A 21940-nucleotide genomic window follows, 5' to 3' on the forward strand; every position below is an offset into this window, starting at 1 on the left:
GGAGAAGGCCTTTTTGATGAGACGGTTTCTCTGATTGGTTCTCGTACGATTGATTACGATTAAAATTTATTGTGCAATCGGCACATAGACTGATGTTATTCAAAGAATACATCCAAATCAATTATTCGAAAGAGTTACCACTATTTGGTTTACACGACTTTCGGTACACTCAGAACTCCGTTGATGGAAATCTTCTGAATTTCTGAGACCTTACGTATTTCACACACGTTATATCCGAGCCTAACAACAACGCCATAATGATAACCAAACACTCCCTCAGAACAATGTGTACTTAGAAGGGTTGAACACGACACCTGGGGCCCTCCAGGCCATTTTTTACCATCGTTATCGAATGGCTAAAAAGCGCCCAGTCCTTACAACCCTCACCGCAAACAAATCAATCAATCCCTACAGGGTGATTCACTCTAAATTGTCAGCTGTTCTTATGAACAAACCCTTGAAGCTTCCTATTTAACCAATGTTGTCAATATTCGAAGGACATCTTGCTAAAGATGTATCCTCAGTATTTCTTACTAGCAGGTAACCCGTGCTTCGCAAGGGTCTGATTAATTACTTGACAAACTGGAAACATGAGGTACTAGAATCTTGAAGAATTTAAAATAAGCCTATAACCGTCCTCGGTATATTAAGAATCTATATGCAAAATTAAAAGTTAATCACTTGAGTTTTTCAGATGTGATGATGCGTCATTCGTGAATTTCCTATCCCGTACGTTTATAAGCCAGCTCTTTCCTTTATAATAGTACAGATTAAACATCGGGGCACCGAACTTTGCTCTTATTTATTTATTTATTGATAAACAGAAAACAATTTTCCAAAATGATTGGGGAAAGACAAACAGGCACAGCTCAAAACTGTTTCTTCTTTTGATTTATACATTATGAATAGTCCAAAAAGTAGGTTATGTTCCATACACTCTTGGATTCAGGTCAAATTTTCAGTCCAAACATTTGAAAACAAAAAGTTCTAAATTAGATTGTTTACAAACCAAATTGAATAGCAAAATAACACTCACTAATCACTTAAAACTGTAAAATAATGATCAACTTTGAATATTATGATATACCATGTCATGTCAACAAATCAGATTATTTTGATCAAGTCTATTAAAATTTCTAGATTTCTCGCGAGGTACGGTAAGCTGATTGATTACACAGCTGATCTCCCACACAGGCACACGCATCTTCTGTTATCGGCAGACAACGAAATTATCATCTGTTTTTCCAAGGATGAATTATTCTTTCTATGTTCTTCAGCGAGTTTTCCCAGGGATGAGACCTAGTGCAATCAAATTTTTATATCATAAACCTACTATGTTCCAAATTTCGTGAAAATCGTTAGAGCCGTTTTTGAGATCCGTAAAACATAAATAACCAGATATTAAAAATGGCCAGATATAAAAATTACCAGATATAAATTAAGATGTGGCTGGATGGACGAGTACTAAATTATGATTCTACCAAACATTTAAATACCTTATTATTGTGAGTATTGTATATATTTGATAATGTCTCCAATTTAATTCAAATTCTTTATTAGCAATTTTATATTCATACATAACATTTACAGTATGTAGAGAATTTCTACTTTGTCAATATACAAATTAGATTCAAGATAATCAATGACAATGATCATATAACAGTCAATGAATGAATTAATCACAAATAAAAGTAAAAACTAAAACAGACACTGTATCCTTGAAAAAGTTAAAGTTCATTCGCGTCTTTATATACTGACATTGAACACATGTTATACAAACATGTGTTGAGCACAAATTGTATGTTTCCTCTATTATTCAAGCTAGTACCTGAGTATACATTCATAAGTCCAGAATACACTAGACCTGCACACACTCCAACCAACAAACATTGCACCCAAGTATACATTCTTAAGACCAGTACACACCAGACCTGCAAACCCTTCAACCTTCGAAATCAAGTACATTTACAGCTTATCTGTAAAGGTCATCACAATATCACCTTCACTAAAGGGAGGTCCACGTTATAATGGTAGTGTTTGATTAGCAATGGTATTGCTATCCTTGTCTATCGTACAACGAAGCGGATAGCGCTATCTCTTTCTCGCTTTGCTCTGTTGCCAGAACGTCTTTAAACAATTTACAATTAAATTAACAAAATATTTCACCTTAGTTATGGAAATTCATTATGAAATTATTTAAAAATTTAATTTCTTGCTTAATAAAATATAATAGATTATTTTAAACGAGAATGAACCGTTAATATTACATCAATAAACCTGTATCAGCTACCGTCCATAGAAGGCATTGACGATACAGAGGATCGGCAACGTTGTTCTCCTATTTTTCTGCACTGCTATTATAACGTGGACCTCATTATACAGAGTGAGTCATATAATTATATGGGAACCCTTCAATAAGTTGGAGACTGTTGTAGATATAATACTGTAACTCTCAGAATAAGTTATCGGTAAAATACTGTACCTTTTTACGTACATCTGAATTTCAACCCCATATAAGGGGGCGAATTAGGGGTTGTAACTCGAATACTTCCAATGTAAACACCCATTGTGTAGTACATCATTTTAAAGGCCTTTTTAAAACAAGAAAGATGGCATAAGTAAAATTTTTCTATGATATCTGTATCCAAATTGGCGGCTGATTGAAGTTTTAGTTTTTAAAAAATTGGGTATTGTAACTCAAATATTTTTAACGTAAACACCCATTGTGTGGAACATCATTTTGGAGGCCGTTCCCAAGCAAGAAATATGGCACAAATAAAAATGTTCTATGATGCTTGTATCCAAAATGGCGGCTGACTGAGGTTTTGGTTTTTACTTGAAATTTCAATCAGCCGCATTTTGAATACAAGTACAGTATCATAGAAAATTTTTATCGACACCATCTTTCTTGTTTTAAAAGAGGCCTTTAAAATAATGTACCACACAATGGGTGTTTACATTTAAAATATTCGAGTTACAACCCCTAAGTCACCCCCTTATGAGTGGTTGAAATTGAGTTGTACGTCAAAAGGTAGAGTACTCGACCAATATCTTATCATGAACGTTACAGTATTATATCTACAACAGTCTCCAACTTATTGAAGGGTTCCCGCACACATATGACTCACTCTGTATAATTGACCAAGCGAAGTGAGGTCTAAGATTCAAGTCGACGGTTTGGCATTTCTCTTAATGTTTAAATTTTTATATGTTTTTATGTTGCGCATTTACGGCGAAACGCGGTAATAGATTTTCATGAAATTTGACAGGTATGTTTCTTTTTAAATTGCGCGTCGACATATATACAAGGTTTTTGGAAATTTTGCATTTCAAGGATAATAAAAAAGGAAAAAGGATCCTCTTTCATACGCCAATATTACCGTAGAAATCAGACTATAGAGTTATTCATCATAAATCAGCTGACAAGTGATTATACAGATGTGTGGAGAAGCCAGTCTATTGCTGTATTTCCATAACGTCTATAGTTTTAATCAGGTAATTGTGGATGAGAATACTGCGTGAGGTCTACTGTTCACAGAACTACTAGTAATAAATGTTATATGGAGCGAGGTTCAATTTCTCTATTCTATGAATATGGTTCAAACAAATTGCAACAAATTTTCCCTATATTTCGGAGAGTACCTACATTATTAAATTATTATTATTCACAGAAAATTGTCCACTCTGTAATGCACGTGTAAATTTAGTACAATGAGTTTCACTTTGAAATATCAGCATTGGTTAAATGGATGCATAAATGTTATTTATAAGCAATTCACTGACATTACATTTCACTACCAACAAGGACCTCAGTACTCTACGAGACTGTAATACATAATAATTTATGTATTTCAGCAGAAATAATTGAAATTCATGAAATATCCGGGTGTTGAGAATAAATGGAGACAGAATACCATGCCACGTGCCAATTAAGTGGGATAAAGGCTTGAGTGCTTCACTATATTTTAATATACTGAACACAGTATTCGTTTTTCATTTTGACGGAAAAATTTTGTTATGAAGTTACATTGAAGAGTTGTGGATCAGAGTATGAGAAATGGCTGTGAGAGAGAAAGATAGTGGGAAGTGAAAATAAAGTGATAAGAATGTATGCGTAAGAGAGAGGAGGAGAATTAATGTAAGTGAATTTAGGAAGAGACAATATTATAGAGATAGTAGTAGAAAGATATGAGAAAGTGATAAGAATGAATGCATAGGAGGGAGAAGAAGAATAAATATGATGGAATGGGGAAAGAGACAACATGATAATGGTTATGAAAAATAATTTTGTCAACTAGGCTAAATTTTTTCTGCTTTGCTCTCTTTTTGAATGTTCCTGAAAATTCAAATAAATACGATGGAATGGAGAAAGAGACAACATTATAAAGAGAGAAAGTAAAAAGAGAAGAGATAGTGAAAAGAATGAATACATAAGAGAGAGTAGGAAAATAAATGTAAGGGAATGTAGGAAGAGACAACATGATTAAGAGAGAAAAAAGAAAGAGATAAGGAATTAATAAGAATGAATGCATAAGAGAAAGAAGGTGAACAAATATGAAGGAATAGAGAAAGAGACAACATGATAATGGTTATGAAAAATAATTTTGTCAGCTGGGCTACATTTTTTTCTGCTTGGTTCTAATTTTGAATGTTTCTGAAAATTCTTTGAAAATCTCTTCAATTTCTGTCATTTTAGCAATTTTTCCTGAATTTCTCAATTTTTTCTTTACCAAGCTCGCTTATGAATACTATACCACTCATTTATCTTGTTGCAGGGTGGCACAAAATTCTTCTACTTCTCCTTCTTCTCCAGCTTCTTCTCCTCCTCTTCCTTCTTCTTCATTTCCTTTTTCTTCTCCCGCTTCTTCTTCTCCTCTTCCTTCTTCTCCTTTTCCTTCTCATTCTTCTTCTGCACCATTTTCTCCTCCTTTCCCCTCCCTTCTTCAACTCATCTATCACTATTCTATCACTCTTCCTCCTTCTTTTCTTTCTACTATTTCCCCCTCACCGTCCGTTTCCATACATCACTTCCCTTCTTACACCTTCTCTTCCTCTTTTGACTCGAGATCAATCCCTCTCTCTCCCTACCTCTCACTCACTCACTCGCACTCTCTCTCTCTCTCTACCTCTCTCTCTCTCACTCTCTTACTCAATCTCTCTCTGTTCTGTCGACTTCCTCTCTCCGGGGAATTTCAATCTGCCTAATGCATAGAATAGCAGTTACCTATTCAAAATTTATATGAGCGGCGCATTTTGAAAGCTCAAAGTATTCATGAAATTTTAAGCTCTGCTCTCTCAAGAATTATCTCTATCCATCAATATTTTATGCTCCTTCCACACTATTCTCCGAAGGCAAACGACGGTGGGAAGAAGGAGAGAAGAATTAAGAGAGAATATGATAATATGACGAACGAGGTATTAAAGTAGTATCTGACAGTCTTGATACATCAATCAAAAGTGTAACGGAGTATTGCATGTAACACAATATGATAAGTAACATATTAATGAGTATGATCAATAATAATTAACTGGAGAACTACAAGACTATTTCCTATTTCGGACTACGTGTTATCTAAATTTGGGAGAGGAATAGCACAAGGTTACCTTATTTTTCCCTCCCCATCTTTTTGATGATGTAATTATTGTATAAATGGATGATATACAGTATATAATCAGTGAGGAAATTATATATATATTATAAGGATTGTTACCTCATAGAGATTCTCATGCTCAATCTATTCCACTTGATTATTTTTGTTTAAATTGTATCTGAAGCCTGATAATTGAGAATCTAAAATCGAACTTTGCATAGATGGGGCGGAGCTCCTGAAATTTTCACAGATATGGGACTTGTGGCAGTTGATAGAGCTTATCAATGAATATTTTAGGTATGAATTTGATCAAAATCGTTGGAGCTGTTTCCGAGAAAATCACGACAAACCCTGTTATTGACAACATTTTCGCCATTTAAGCCGCCATCTTGAATTGCATTTGAACGAAATTGTTCGTGTCGGATCCTTATAGTGAAAGGACCTTGAGTTCCAAATTTCAAGTCATTCCGTTGATTGGGAGATGAGATATCGTGTACACAGACGCACATACACTCATACACACACACACACACACACACACACACACACACACACACACACACACACACACACCACACACACACACACACACACACACACACACACACAACACACACACACACAACACACACACACACACACACACACACACACCACACACACACACACACACCACACACACACACACACACACACACACACCACACACACACACACACACACACACACACACACAACACACACACACACACATACAGACCAATACACAAAAACCACGTTTTTGGACTCAGGGACCTTGAAACGTATAGAAAATTAGAAATTGAGGTACCGTAATTTTTTTCGGAAAGCAATACTTTCCTTACCTATGGTAATAGGGCAAGGAAAGTAAAAAGTGGGAATACACTCCACCATAACAACTATCAGCTCAGAAAGAAAATGTACAGTATAGTGTACGAATCAACCCAAGTATACATGAGAAAGTATAAGGCTCATCTCACACGTAGGGTAACCGTCCCCTGGAACTGTAATCAACCGATCCGTTCGGCCGTTGGATCGGACGAATCTGCCGGCCGTTAATTCGGCCGAATATGGTCGTCCATTGGAACCGTTTACGTAAGTCTACTTGCCAGTTGTTGAATTAACTACTATCATAGCCACCTAAATTTTTCATAACGATTATTATATTCAGATTTTTAAAATTGAATTAATAAGAATCCAATAAATTAGTTACTCATAATAATAATCTCACCTCCAACAAATATCCACTGAATTAGACATTCATTATTAAGCAATCTCACAGATTCCTTTGAACATCACGACAATGATATATTTTGTCCTGTCCAATGGAACATGCTCTTGAACCAAACTTTTCAACTTTCCATTGTCCGTAGTTACAACTTTATAAAACAGAACAACTTCAAAAAACAAAAACAAACAAAACTGTGAAACAATTTTAGGTTAGGAACACTTTGTTGTCTCAGCTCGACTAGTTAGTTCGGCCGGATAGAGCTGGAAAATCCCATTCAATTCGGATCGAAAAATTAATCGGCCGGAGACGTCAGTGCACGGCCGTATGAACCTGTTGCAATGGACGAGCATCTATTCCTTTCTTTGTTGGGGGATCGTTCGGTCGCGTTCGGTAATTTTCGTCTGATTCTAGTTCGGACGAAAACGGTCCTAGTGGACAGCCCACATGGGCTATAGTGAGGTGCACGTTATAATGGTAATGTGTTTTTAAATGGTGACGTTGCGGAGACTAGTATCGACTGGTCGGAGTGTCACCATTTGAAAACACATGCTCTCCACTAGAGTCCAGTCTCTTCTCGAACTGAGTCGCGTAAGTGTGAGCCGAGAAGAGACTCGACTCTAGTCGAGAGCTTGTGTTTTCAAATGGTGAGGTCGTGGAGACTGGAATCGACTGGTCTGAGTGTCACCATTATTGAAAACACATGCTCTCCACTAGAGCCGAGTCTCTTCTCGACCTGAGTCGCGTAAGTGTGAGTTGAGCCTTAGAAGCCAGTCCTGTAGTCTACATAAATATGCATATTATCCTCGTAGAGATGTTATTATAGGTTTTCTGGGTAATAGAGAAGGTGATATAGTTGATTACCCATATCAAATAAAAATCTTCAGATACGACTTTGGATACGATACAACAAGTTCCTTATAGCTCCTTACAAGCTACTTATAACATACAACAAGCTCCTTGCTCATCCTATGTACACGAGCTTGAAACTCCTTCTTATCAAAATTATTTGTCCAATCGGGCCGAAAATAATTATTGATTCAAGTACTTGACTCTCAATCCGATTGATTCTTCCAATTAATTTGATTGAAGACTATTGAATTTCATCAGGTCAACACCCTAGCCATAAGTGGTCTGCTCACTTGATGGCTAAACATTATTATGATAATATTAGGCTAGGCACAAACCAGTTAGACAAGACAAGACAGGACAAGACAAGACAGTACAAGACACGTTCAGTCACAATACTTTATATTCTAGATTTATGGCACGAATCATTACCATGTGCCTTTATCTTAAAATCATATGCATTCTTTTGCATGTAGCTGCGATATGCGCTTGCTAATACTTGTCGACTTGGACAATTCAATTAAAAATGTGTGCTTTAAGATCAGCTTGATAAATTAGCCACTAATAATCCAAATATATATATATTAAAATCTCTAGTACTTAGTAGATTTCTTTGTATCGAATATATATTTTTATCTCAGGGTGCAAGATTCGGCACCTGACGGAATAGGTAGAGCCATTCATCTAGTGAATTAGAGCTATAATAAATTATCGCAAATTGTATTGCAAAAAATTAAATATCATATGCATATGTTTTAATAGCCTAGATTTTGTACTTCTTTGATTTAATAGAAATTTCTGAAATATTGATCTATATTTTTCTTTCAATGAAATACCTTTAATACTAATTTTACTTGCGCAAGTATTACTCTTATTAATTTCTTAATTTATAATAAAAACCCTTTCGGCGAGCTAGCTTTGATCATCAGATTAATTCGAAGCACTAGGGCGCCCATCACTAATTCAAATTTATCACTCACGTGTCGAAAATCTTCTTGTAAGCCGCCGATGTCGATCCAACTCCATGTGGTCCGGGAATATGGTAGCCGGAATCGTCTCCTCCAAGGGGTTATAAATTTAATTAAAAATGAAAATGACTTCTGCTTCACAATAGCATCACGAAGTCTTTTAAGAAATTTAATAATTTACTTTAACTTTAACTTTTACAAAATCATTAGTAAGGTACTACGCTCTAAAATATTTGGGGTCCTCTTATGGTGGCATTTGGCTGGCGAGTGCTGGTTCTCCTTTCTCAAGTTTTACAGATCCTATTTCCGACTTTCAAATTAGCATAAAATTTAAATATCTTAGTCCTCCGCCATTTAGGTTCAAATAGATCTTACAAAAAATACCAAAATATTGCTTAGATTGTATGATTAATAATTTCTTTGCTTTCGAGCCATATCGATAACATAGACTATATAACAATTCAACATAGATTCCGAACATTTATAGAAATATATATAAATATTTTTGAATTGGCCTACAATTGCCGCCTATTAACTGCCGTTTTACTATTGGTGCATGCAAATTTTATTCGGTATTCATGCGCCTGGTACCTCTTATTTCCTGAATACATTAAATTATTTTTATTTGGTTTTTTATTTATGCTCTTTACATGCTAGCTAATATTCTATACATTAATATTAATTCCATGCTACTTAATAATTAGCCACGTGATCAGGTGTTTTTTCACATTGCACACCATCTGATTGCAATAAAGCTCTGCCAAGGGGTTTTGGTCAGATTCTACGTTTCTCGGTTTGATCGATCTCTAGGTCACCGATCCGTGAATACATGTACATAACCTCAATCTTCAAATATTTTATATAATAATCTATTTATGAGCAATAAAATTCCTTCAAATCCTTTTTAGGTTTTTGTACCATTTAGCCAGAACAAGCTGATGCTATCTAATCTTAGTTATTATCTATTTGGCGATATTAGCCAGTTACTTTATTTTCAGACCTATTACTGTTTCTGTTAGGGCTTTTTATCTACCCAGATTTAATACTTTACACGCGCCCCTGGGTTTGAATTCAAAATATTTGAGAATCACAATGTTTTTAATGAAAACCCACCCTTCAATACATCGATATACACTATACTTTATTTATAAATTATACTCTCATACTTCTATCACAGTTCGCAGACATATTTGCTGCATCTCCTTTATACCTTTATCAAATACAATAACAAATTCTCCTCCTCAACACACATAAAATATCATAAATATAAACTTCTAAACGCACTCCTCCTGACAACACTTAAAACATAGTAATTTTTAAATTCGCCGCTTGCAGGGCCGCCAACCTAACTACACACATTTCATAATTCTCATAAATGATTCCTTTTAGACAATAATTTCGATTCACAAAACTTCTGGGCTTATATCTTATAGTATTCTTAGGTCTTAATATAAATAATTTTTTATACATCAGGTACAATACTTTTCCTTTGCTAATGGCTCTTTGGTTTTTTGGTAGCTTGTATTCACTTTAGGTCTTTTCAGGTAACAAACGTGGCATAATTAAAAGTAATAAATATAAAACATATAAATAAATATACCGACATTAATAAATATGATAAATAACAATAATAAATAACAATGATAAATAACAATTTTGGGGTAACCATACTTTTTTATAATCATATGTTTGCAGGCATTACATATTTGATTCAGGTGGCCTTGCCCAGCTGGTCACTGATTCTACAGAATTTGCTGTCGAATTTCATAATTAACCTAACTGCTGCATTTTTTTCTCTTTAAAGGTAATTTACAAATTTTAAATATACTATCCCCGCTTGTGTCCTTTTTTAGTGGATGTAGCTAATTTAATTACACATTTAAAAATTATTCTTTTTCTTATTGCAGGCTTCTAACGGCTGGAAGGAATTAAAACATTGGATTGTTGCCACGCGGTCCTATGCCAAGATTAAAATTATTAAGGAAGGTTAGTAATCGGTTTGATAATAATGTTTTCCTTGATTTCTTATCATATTTATTTCAAATTCTGTGATATGGCTTAATATTGGCTACATTTTCCCACCAAACAATGTGCGTGTTCTCACTCTCTTGTAACTGAACTGTGTTATGCTGCGATATGGCTACTATAGTGAATGGCCCTGAATAAATTAAAAAGAATTTGCGAGTTACTTTCTCCAAAGCATTTGATAACCTGTGGCTCTTTACTAAAACTTCATCTCCAACGTTATATGAAAATATTTTATATGCTCGGTCGTGGAATCTCTTTCTGCTATTTGCCTTCTGCTCTAGTTTTAACCTTACGAGATGATGGATATTAGGGTTTGTTAACTTATTCACTGCTGAGCTTGGAAAATCAATTAATTTTTCGATAAATGTATTATTCCTTTTACCGAATATGATTTCGTAAGGCGTACGACCGGTGCTTTCATTTAGGCTATTATTATAGCATTCTTCTAAAAATGGTATATACCTAACCCATTGTTGGTGTTTTTCATTACAGTACGTCCGCATAAAACGAGAGATCTCTGCCATACGTCGCTCTACCGGATTAGCGCTGGGGCTGTAAAGAGATGTCCTCGACCATTTAATATTAGCCAGGTGAAGTATTTCTTTCCACTGCTTGCTACAAAAATAGGTTGCGTTGTCTGATAGTACTCGTTTGGGCTTTCCTACTTCACTTGTCCATCTTTCCGTTATGCATCGGGCCAAAACTTCTCCGGTCAATTTACCTATGGGAAATAGCATGGTATATTTTGAAAAAACACATGTAAGCACGAATATGTATTTTTTTCCGTATTGTGCCATGGGCAAGGGACCATATATATCTGCTGATATCAATTCCAATGGTGCGCTGGGGAGAATGGGATTCATTTCACCCCTGATATGGTATCGCGGGTATTTGGCTTTCTGGCATATATCGCAAGCTTTCACTATTTTGGCCACTTTTTTATGCATGCTTTTAAAATAACAGCTTTCTTTTAGTAGGTGGAGGGTCTTCGTAGTTCCAAAATGTCCAATGCGTTCGTGAGCTTCTTTTATCAAATCTGTTTCCATATTAGCGGGGATGATTAGGCGCCAGTCGTAAGTATTTTTAGCCGGTCGGTGAAACATAAATCCTTTGTAGCGGGTATACTGTCGCAGGTAGTCGGGCGGTTCGGCAGCTCCTTCTTCCATCAGTTCACGGATCCGGGACAGTCTTGGGTCTTCATATTGGGCGATACGGATTCTTTCAGGTGTTAACATGGCAGTATGAATTCGTGGTTGGATGTTGGGAGGATATGGTATGCTTTCTCCACTCTTTACGGCGAAACATCTCAGGTTGGTATCTTGACAATATGTAGCGTCTATTTCTCTGGATAGAAAGTCGGCGGTCTGATTTTTCTTTCCTGGCAGATGGGTCAATTCGATATCGTATTCTTGAAGCGCAAGAAACCATCTAGATAAGCGGTTGTGATTCAGTTTGGCTGTTTTGAAAAATGTTAAAGCTTTGTGGTCGGTATTGATAAATATCTTATTGCCGAGTAACAATGTCCGGTACTTAATACATACTTCCACAATACTCAACAACTCTTTTTCGGTCACAGAATAACGACGCTGGGCTGGATTGAGTGTCTTACTGAAAAATGCCAACACTCCTTTCTCTCCTTGCTCATCTTCTTGGAAAATCTCTGCGCCTATCGCGTAATCTGATGCATCGACATTCAAGAAAAAAGGTTTCTTTAGGTTAGGGTGTTTCAACACGACGGAATTTAGGAAAGCTTCTTTTAGTTGCTGGAATATGATCTCTTCTTTGTTAGTCCAAATCCAAGGCTTGGTACTAGACAGTATATGACTGAGTTGAGCAGTGTAGTGTGACATTTGTTTATTAAAACGGCGGTAGAATTGTAAAAATCCAATAAACTTTTGTAATTGTTTACGATTGGTTGGTGATGGAAATTGTCTGATGGCTAATAATTTGTCCGGGTCCTGTGATATGCCAGTAGGTGTGATTATGTGTCCTAGATATTTCACCTCTCTCGCAAAAAATTCGCACTTAGATAGTTTGAGTTTCAATCCGCAATTTATCAATCTATCAAATACTATATCTAAATGCTGGCAATGTTCACGTATATTCTGTGAGGCTATTAATCCATCGTCCACGTATAATGTACAGTAGTCTCTGATATCGTCTCCTAGCGCCTGTCTCAAACATCGTATGAATATAGCCATAGCATTTCTTAATCCAAACGCTAAACGAGTGAACCTATAATTGCGTCCATTAAACAGGAAGGATAAATAATCGCGCGATTCCGGTGCTACTTGGACTTGCCAATATCCTGCGCTCAGATCTACCGTTGAATATATGGTCTTGCCATGGAAAGTTTGCATAACTTGTTCAATTTGGTCTGGTCCTTCTCGGTCATCATCCAATATGCGGTTCAAGGCGCGAGCATCCAGACAGAGTCTCACTGTTCCATCCTTTTTGGCTACACACACAATCGGCAAACTATAGGGTGCTGTGGATTCTTCTATAATTCCTAGTTGTTCCATGCGAGATATTTCTGCTATGGCGGCGGATCGATAGGTGAAAGGTATGGGGTATGATTTGCGGTAATACGTGTCGTGTGGTTTAACGTTGAGTGAACATTTGAAGTGAGTAGCTAGGCCAGGTTGTTCGGAAAAAACGTCTGCATTTTTGCGGAATACTTGAATTATTTCCTGTCTAGTGTCAGGGTGCCAATCGGTACGTTGATGAATTCTGTTTATCAGTATCTCTAACAATTCTTCGGTACTAGAGTCGGCTCTTGACGGTGCTCGGTCCTTCGTTGTTAGGCTTAGTACCTCCATACACTCCATAGCATTTTCCATTCCGTGGATACCCCACTCCCTCGGCACGCCTTCCATGTAGTGAGCGAAATGTACCTCAGCGATTCCTTCAGTGCGTTTCTTCAGATCAAGGGGTACTATAACTTCGTATGCTTCGGTTTCGGTAAATGCATGAAATTTCGAGGTTTGGAAATTTAAACAGGCCTGGAAGTGTTGTAGAAAATCTGTACCTATTATTATGTGCGGACCGGAAACAGGTAATACAAGAAATGTATATGCGAATCGTTGTTGTTGAAGATTTATTTCCAGTAAACATTGAGTAGTTATATGTATTCGCCGTCCTGGACTGATACCTGATACATATACGTTGGTTAACGGTAGAGTAGCTAATTTTGTTTTTTCTTTCAGACGTTGAAATAAGTCTGTTTGTATGAGGCTACATTGTGAACCACTATCTACTAATGCTTGAACCTTCATTCCGTATATTTCTATATCGATATACGCTTGCATTTGGATATCCGGTAGCCTGCTTTCTTTTTCCGTTTCTTCTAACAAAGTCTCCGGTAAATCATTTCTGAATGTGGTGTATGATGTTGAAATATCCTGCTTTTCTTGGTTTGTTTCACTTGAGCTTGTGCTTGCTGTATCGGGGGTATCATATAGTCATGGTTTATTAGCTGTAGTTTTCTGTATATCTGGTGGCGGGTCGTTGGGTGTTGGGTTCCGGGTTTTTTGTTGATTCATTCCTATTGCATGTGCTAATGTATAATTTGTACTTACTTGTTGAGGTGGCGGTTTATAATTTCTGTTGTAATTGTTTTGTGTGTGATTATTATGTGAGTTTAATCGATCACGGCCATCATAGTGATTCTTACGATTGCTCTGCTGGGCATAGTGGTTGGTTGTGCGATTTTGAAATTTTTCATTATTCCAGTTACCATTTTGCCTGTGCTCATAGCGGCGTTCAAATTGAGGAGCAGATCGGTAGCGATCATATGATACCGGTTCATAATTTTGGCTGTTATACTGATTAAATTTTGAGTTATGTTGATTTGGTGCGTATCTCTGGTCTGAACGGTGGTTTGATATTGCCATTGCAGACTGTATGCCATATAAATGATTTATCAGCTGCTTACAATCAGTAATGGGTTGTGTGGCGAGTGCCATTCTAACTTGATACGGTAGCTTCTTTAAAATAATACTTGCTAATGCCGATTCATTAATGGGCTCGCTCAATTGAGAATTTTTAAACTGTAGGGCAGTGACGAAAGTGGTACATGCACCGTCTAAGTTAGGGTTGAAATCGCATGATATAATGTCCGCTAGCACGTCCAACTGTTTACTTCTGCTCCAATACTGTTCCAGGAAGACAGCGACAAACTCATCCAATGATGTAAATTCATGGGCTCTACTCCGAAAGAACATCAGGGGTTCGCCAATCAATAAATTAGTCAAACGAAGACGCCAAAAATTCCAAGAGGTAGGTGCAAGAGTTTGTACTAATTTTATCTGATCAATGAATGGTTGAGGTTGCAAATGGCGATCAGTATTATCAAATTTTCCCAGTCCTTGTAATATACTATGTACGTTGAGGTTGTCTGTTTGAATCCCTTGAGGTCGTTGTTGAATATGATTTTCTAATGCTGTTATTTTTTCCTGTGTTATCTGCCATTGACTATTATGTGTAATTTTATTTGCGTTTATTTCTTGATTTAATTGAGTCAGAGTGGATTTTTGAATTAGTAGAGTTCCGTTTAAAGCTTTACAGGTTTCTGTATTTTGATTTATGCTACCTTGCAGTTGGTTCATTTTTGTGGACATATTAATCTGTTTATTTTGTATTTCTTTAATACTGTTAATATTTTTGTCAACTGTAGTTGTTAAGGTTTGATTGGCAACGGTAATTTGTTTGTGGATTTCTTGGTGGCAATCGGCCTTAATGTTATTTGTTATATCCTGAATGGGTGTAGTGATTTGTGTGGTTAGGTTATCTATCCTTTCATTGAGTTCACATGTAACCGTATCCAACCTTTCCGATAATCCTGCCGTAACTTTATCCTGACTTTCTTTTTGTAGGGTTATCATTGCTTTTAATTCTTCCCTATGATTCTCTACTTTAGTTTCAATATTATCCAACCGTTGTTCTACTGATTTTATAGCGCCTGCGGTCTCTTTCATGCCCTGTTCCACTGTTTGTTTATTTTCCTCTTTTACTGTAGCAATCTCTTTTTTAATCTCCTGCATCATATTATCCATTGTTTTTTGTAACATAATATTGAAAGTACTGCTAGTTTGTTCCATTATTACCTTTTGAAGCGGATCTAACTCTGTGATTGAAAATATACTTTGTTTGCTCAGGTGTGACTCGGCCTCCGGCGATGCGGGTTCTGCAGGCTGCTCCTCGCCCCCTTCAAAGTTGATCTCTACTATCCGTTGATTCAATGGTGTGTCAGCGGCGTCGATTCGAGTGGATGATAGAGGTTGCAGACCTGGTGGATCGAAGACTATCGACCCGACGCTTCCTGGTTCCCTTTCTCGTGGCGTATTGGCATCTACCGTGGTGGGGTTTGATGTGCTTGGAGTCGACAAAGTGGGATCTGTGCAACCGCCGTACATATATGAAACTTCAGAGTTTGCGGGAGTGTGATTCATTATGTCAAATATGATAAATGCTAATTAAACAGTGATAAAAATGATAAGCGAAAATGCTTAAAAAAGAGACACAAACCGGGACTTACAGTGAAACAGTGATGTGTAAAGTGTTTGGATACTCATACAACAAGGTATTTATACTTAAGTTTTTTATAATGCTCTAGCGCCCCCAATGTTTTGTTTTAATTTATTCTTGGCTAGTTTACAGGCTGTGACTTATTTTCCAACCGGCTTAAACACATAATATATTTTTGACTAGAAAGTAATAGCAGTTTAGGCTTATAAAATATAATCTCTCTCTATAAACATGTATTTTTTTTACAGTACTAATAATATAAAATTTTCTTTAAAACATATAATTTCTCTTTATTTAAAGCTATTGATTCCCCAAAAAGTAATACAAATTTCCCTTCGCCAGTTTTCCTCAAAACTCGTATAAGTTATCTATAATTTTCAATATGGTTATTGACTTAATTTCAAATAATTATTCAATGAGCTTGGCTCTCATCATCAGTCCCACGTTGGTACGGCATGTCTTTATGTCACGTTATTCTTTATATTTAAATAACGATTAGCCTCCTGCTTGGCATCAGTCGGTAAAGCATGAGATTTGATATAATTATATAATTAGGTCGTGGTTTTCTAATAGTATTCAGTCTTAAAAAATCTTGATAGGCCTAGATATGGGCTTCTCCTATAACTCTTGTAATTCAATAAATAATAAATATATATAAATATGATACTTATACTATAGTGTTGAGGAATAAAAAATAAATTGCACACCATGAACGTTCATACATATATTAAACAAATAATGCAAAAAATAGATCGAGGCAAAAAATATATAAAGAGCGATAAAAAATATAATATAAAAATAGAACAATAATTGAAATCAGTAAAATATCACAGGCTAAACTTTATATTCTAGATTTATGGCACGAATCATTACCATGTGCCTTTATCTTAAAATCATATGCATTCTTTTGCATGTAGCTGCGATATGCGCTTGCTAATACTTGTCGACTTGGACAATTCAATTAAAAATGTGTGCTTTAAGATCAGCTTGATAAATTAGCCACTAATAATCCAAATATATATATATTAAAATCTCTAGTACTTAGTAGATTTCTTTGTATCGAATATATATTTTTATCTCAGGGTGCAAGATTCGGCACCTGACGGAATAGGTAGAGCCATTCATCTAGTGAATTAGAGCTATAATAAATTATCGCAAATTGTATTGCAAAAAATTAAATATCATATGCATATGTTTTAATAGCCTAGATTTTGTACTTCTTTGATTTAATAGAAATTTCTGAAATATTGATCTATATTTTTCTTTCAATAAATACCTTTAATACTAATTTTACTTGCGCAAGTATTACTCTTATTAATTTCTTAATTTATAATAAAAACCCTTTCGGCGAGCTAGCTTTGATCATCAGATTAATTCGAAGCACTAGGGCGCCCATCACTAATTCAAATTTATCACTCACGTGTCGAAAATCTTCTTGTAAGCCGCCGATGTCGATCCAACTCCATGTGGTCCGGGAATATGGTAGCCGGAATCGTCTCCTCCAAGGGGTTATAAATTTAATTAAAAATGAAAATGACTTCTGCTTCACAATAGCATCACGAAGTCTTTTAAGAAATTTAATAATTTACTTTAACTTTAACTTTTACAAAATCATTAGTAAGGTACTACGCTCTAAAATATTTGGGGTCCTCTTATGGTGGCATTTGGCTGGCGAGTGCTGGTTCTCCTTTCTCAAGTTTTACAGATCCTATTTCCGACTTTCAAATTAGCATAAAATTTAAATATCTTAGTCCTCCGCCATTTAGGTTCAAATAGATCTTACAAAAAATACCAAAATATTGCTTAGATTGTATGATTAATAATTTCTTTGCTTTCGAGCCATATCGATAACATAGACTATATAACAATTCAACATAGATTCCGAACATTTATAGAAATATATATAAATATTTTTGAATTGGCCTACAATTGCCGCCTATTAACTGCCGTTTTACTATTGGTGCATGCAAATTTTATTCGGTATTCATGCGCCTGGTACCTCTTATTTCCTGAATACATTAAATTATTTTTATTTGGTTTTTTATTTATGCTCTTTACATGCTAGCTAATATTCTATACATTAATATTAATTCCATGCTACTTAATAATTAGCCACGTGATCAGGTGTTTTTTCACATTGCACACCATCTGATTGCAATAAAGCTCTGCCAAGGGGTTTTGGTCAGATTCTACGTTTCTCGGTTTGATCGATCTCTAGGTCACCGATCCGTGAATACATGTACCTAACCTCAATCTTCAAATATTTTATATAATAATCTATTTATGAGCAATAAAATTCCTTCAAATCCTTTTTAGGTTTTTGTACCATTTAGCCAGAACAAGCTGATGCTATCTAATCTTAGTTATTATCTATTTGGCGATATTAGCCAGTTACTTTATTTTCAGACCTATTACTGTTTCTGTTAGGGCTTTTTATCTACCCAGATTTAATACTTTACATGTATCAAGAAGGAGAAAGAGAAGTGAAGCGGAAAGCTTGATAAAGTAGAGGAAGAAACAAAGGTGAAAGAATTGAGGGTACTGTAGCATGAAATGAGAGGAAGATTAAGAAAAAAATGTAGAAAGCTTGACGCAAGTCTATGAATGAGGATGAGGAAAACGAAGAAGAAAGCATAATACAGAATAAGAATAAGGAGAGTGGATGAAAAGAAGGATGGAAAGTAGAAAAAGAAGAGGAAGTAAGAAATGAGTATATCCGTTTTATTGCCTTAGAGGCTAGAACAGTAAAGACGTACATAAAAAGGCAGTACTTGGTTATAGCCTATGACACTTGAAAGTGGATAATCCATTAGAAGGTGGAGACAAAGAAGATAGAAGGAATGAGGAGGAAAAGGAGGAAAGAAGGGAGATGGGATGGAAGAGGAAGAAGAAGAAAAAGTAGAAGAAGAAGAATTGATGATGATGTAAAAGATTGAGGAAAGATGAAGAAGACGAAGGTGATGAAGATGGAACAGACCTGAAAGGAGAAAAAGAAACAAGAGGAGAAGGATAAGGAGAAGAAGGAGGAGAAAATGGAAAAAAGGAAGGGGAGTGAAGAATAATGAGGAGAGAGAAAAAGGAAGTTAGATAACTGAGATGTAAAGAAAAACTGAAAACTGTGAATTGTAGACGTCATGTTTGAAGAAGTTGTTGGTGAGGAAGAAGAAGATAATGATTTAGAAGAAAAAGGAAAATAATATAGTGGAAGAGGAGTGGAAGAAGAAGGAGGAGGATACAGGAAGACAAATACGCGATAAAGATGGAGAAGTTGGCAAACATGATAGTGAAATAGCGACAGTAATATATTATAAGAAGTAGTCAAAAAGTCGAAAGAACAAGAGGAGAAAAATAAGTAGTAGGAGGAGAGACAGGAGAATAAGCAGAAGAAGAGAAAGAAGGGAAAGAAGGAGAGGATGAAGAAGAATATAAGAAGAAGATGATGATGGAGAAGGAAATGTTTAAGAGAACTAAGAAAAATGAACGAAGGAGATAGCAGAAAACTACAAAAAACGGAGACAATATGACAGACGTTTTCAGGGAACTGTAAGTACCGGTAGAAGAAAAAGAAGAAGAGGAAGAAGAAAAAGAAGAAGAAGAAGAAGGAGAAGAAGAAGAAGAAGAAGAAGAAGGAGAAGCAGAGAGGCTATAGAGACAGAGGCGGTAGCATCTCTCAATTTAGTGTCTTGTTAATTAGCCTCGTTAATAATTTGAATAATATTGTCTAGTAGAGTGGAGAGAAGAGAGCCAGCCAACTAGAGTAGCCAACTCAACTCAACTCAACTCAACTCAACTCAACTCAACTCAACTCCTTCTGTTCTCAGCACTTGACATTGTCTCCTGGGAGATAGACAAAGAGAGAGCGAGTGCTTGAGTGTAAGAGAGAGAGAGAGCGAGTGAGTGAGTGGAAGATAGAGAGATATTGAGTGAGAGACAGAGAGTGAGAGATAAAAAAAGGTGTGGTAGAGGGAGAGTGTTAGAGAGAGACAGAGTGAAAGAGATTAGATTGGATTATATTAGAGTTCCTTATTTATGTATGCTACAATATTTACTGGCGTAAATGGAGTGATCCGTGGTCTAGTGGATAGAGTGCTTGCGTAGCAGCATAGAGATCCCGGGTTCAAACCCTCCAATTACCAGAAGTTTTTCAACCAGATCACTCCCGTGTTATTGGATGGGCACGTTGAACTGTCGGTCCCGTCTGAAGTATGACAGTAGTAAGGCCCATTGACGGCTTAAATTATATATTCAGGCGGTGGGACCTTCCCGCAAGGGACTCCCCCCCACCAACAAAAGCCATACGAATTTACTTTGTTTTACTGGCGTATACATTAAATTTACGGTAGATTTATCAAATTGCGGTATTGCTGATTATTCAACGAATTTTACAAAGTTTAATTATAAAAAAATATCCTTCCCGTCAGTGTGTGTGAGAGAGAGAGATAGATAGTTCGATTTCTAATTTATATGAACTTTTGTGAAAGCACAATTCTCAATTTCTTCTTTATTTGTATGATTATTTGATATTTCCAATCAGCTCCCTCACAAGGCACTAAGCAATGAGATTAAAACGCCTACAATGATTTGCTTTGTGCACCGATTTTTTTCATGGAATAATTGAATAAAGGCCATTTATTATTATTAGATATGGTGTGTGAGTGGGAAAGAGAAAGAGAAAGTGTAAGAGAAATAAAGAGAGATGGTGTGAGTTAGAGAAAAAGAGAGAGACGAAAAGAGCTGAAAACTAAGAACAATAGAAGAGAGAGAGAGAGTGACAGTGAGTAAATGAGAAGGAAAGAGAGAGAATCATTTTTCATTTCAAACCCAGTCTATTCTCAATTTTAGTGTACGCTTCTATCTATAGTGAGGTCCACGTTATAATGACAGTATTTGATCAACTTTGGTTTTGCTATCCTTGTCTATCATTCCACAAAGCCGGTGGTACTATCCTTTTCTAGGTCCACAACGATGCCAATTATGTTTTTGACAGTGTAGAAATATAATTAATTAATGCAGAGAATCGGCATCGCTATTCTTCCATCTTCATCCACTGCCATTATAACGTGGACCTCACTATACCCGTGTTAAGCAACCCTTCACTAAAATATCGTGCATCCATAGATACTTTTCCAGTTACTTCTCTTAAGACTGAACTCTACTTCTCTTCTCTTTCGAGTTTTCTTCTCCAGTGCACCACTTAATTTGATAAATTAAGCTATCGAGTAGTCTGCGAGATGTTTAGTTAATTTACACTACAAGAATGAACACAAGTAATTGAGTAAATAGTGATAGTTTTTCTCCAAGTTCCCTTAATTATTCTACTCATATTATCCATCATTTTCTTTCTATTGTTCCTCTTCTTCTTTTCCTTCTCCCTCTTCTTCTTCTTCTGCTTCTTCTTCTTCTTCCTTCTTCTTCTTCTTCTTCTTCTTCTTCTTCTTCTTCTTCTTCTTCTTCTTCTTCTCCTTCTCCTTCTTCTTCTTCTTCTTCTTCTTCTTCTTCTTCTTCTTCTTCTTCTTCTTCTTCTCCTTCTTCTTCTTCTTCTTCTTCTTCTTCTTCTTCTGCTTCTTCTTCTTCTTCTTCTCTTCTTCTTCTTCTTCTTCTTCTTCTTCTTCTTCTTCTTCTTCTTCTTCTTCTTCTTCTCTTCTTCTTCTTCTTCTTCTTCTTCTCCTTCTTCTTCTTCTTCTTCTTCTTCTTCTTCTTCTTCTTCTTCTTCTTCTTCTTCTCTTCTTTTT

The 21940-nt window shown here is 36.0% G+C and overlaps 1 protein-coding gene across 3 annotated transcripts in view; it reads right to left on the reverse strand.

Moving 5' to 3' along the window:
• The window catches only part of LOC111057455, a 356053-nt gene that overhangs the window by 214025 nt on the left and 120088 nt on the right, over positions 1-21940 (reverse strand). The gene's annotated exons all lie outside the window — the stretch shown is intronic.

The sequence above is a fragment of the Nilaparvata lugens genome, chromosome 13 (genome assembly GCF_014356525.2).
Source record: "Nilaparvata lugens isolate BPH chromosome 13, ASM1435652v1, whole genome shotgun sequence".
In the NCBI taxonomy this organism is placed as follows: Eukaryota; Metazoa; Arthropoda; class Insecta; order Hemiptera; family Delphacidae; genus Nilaparvata; species Nilaparvata lugens.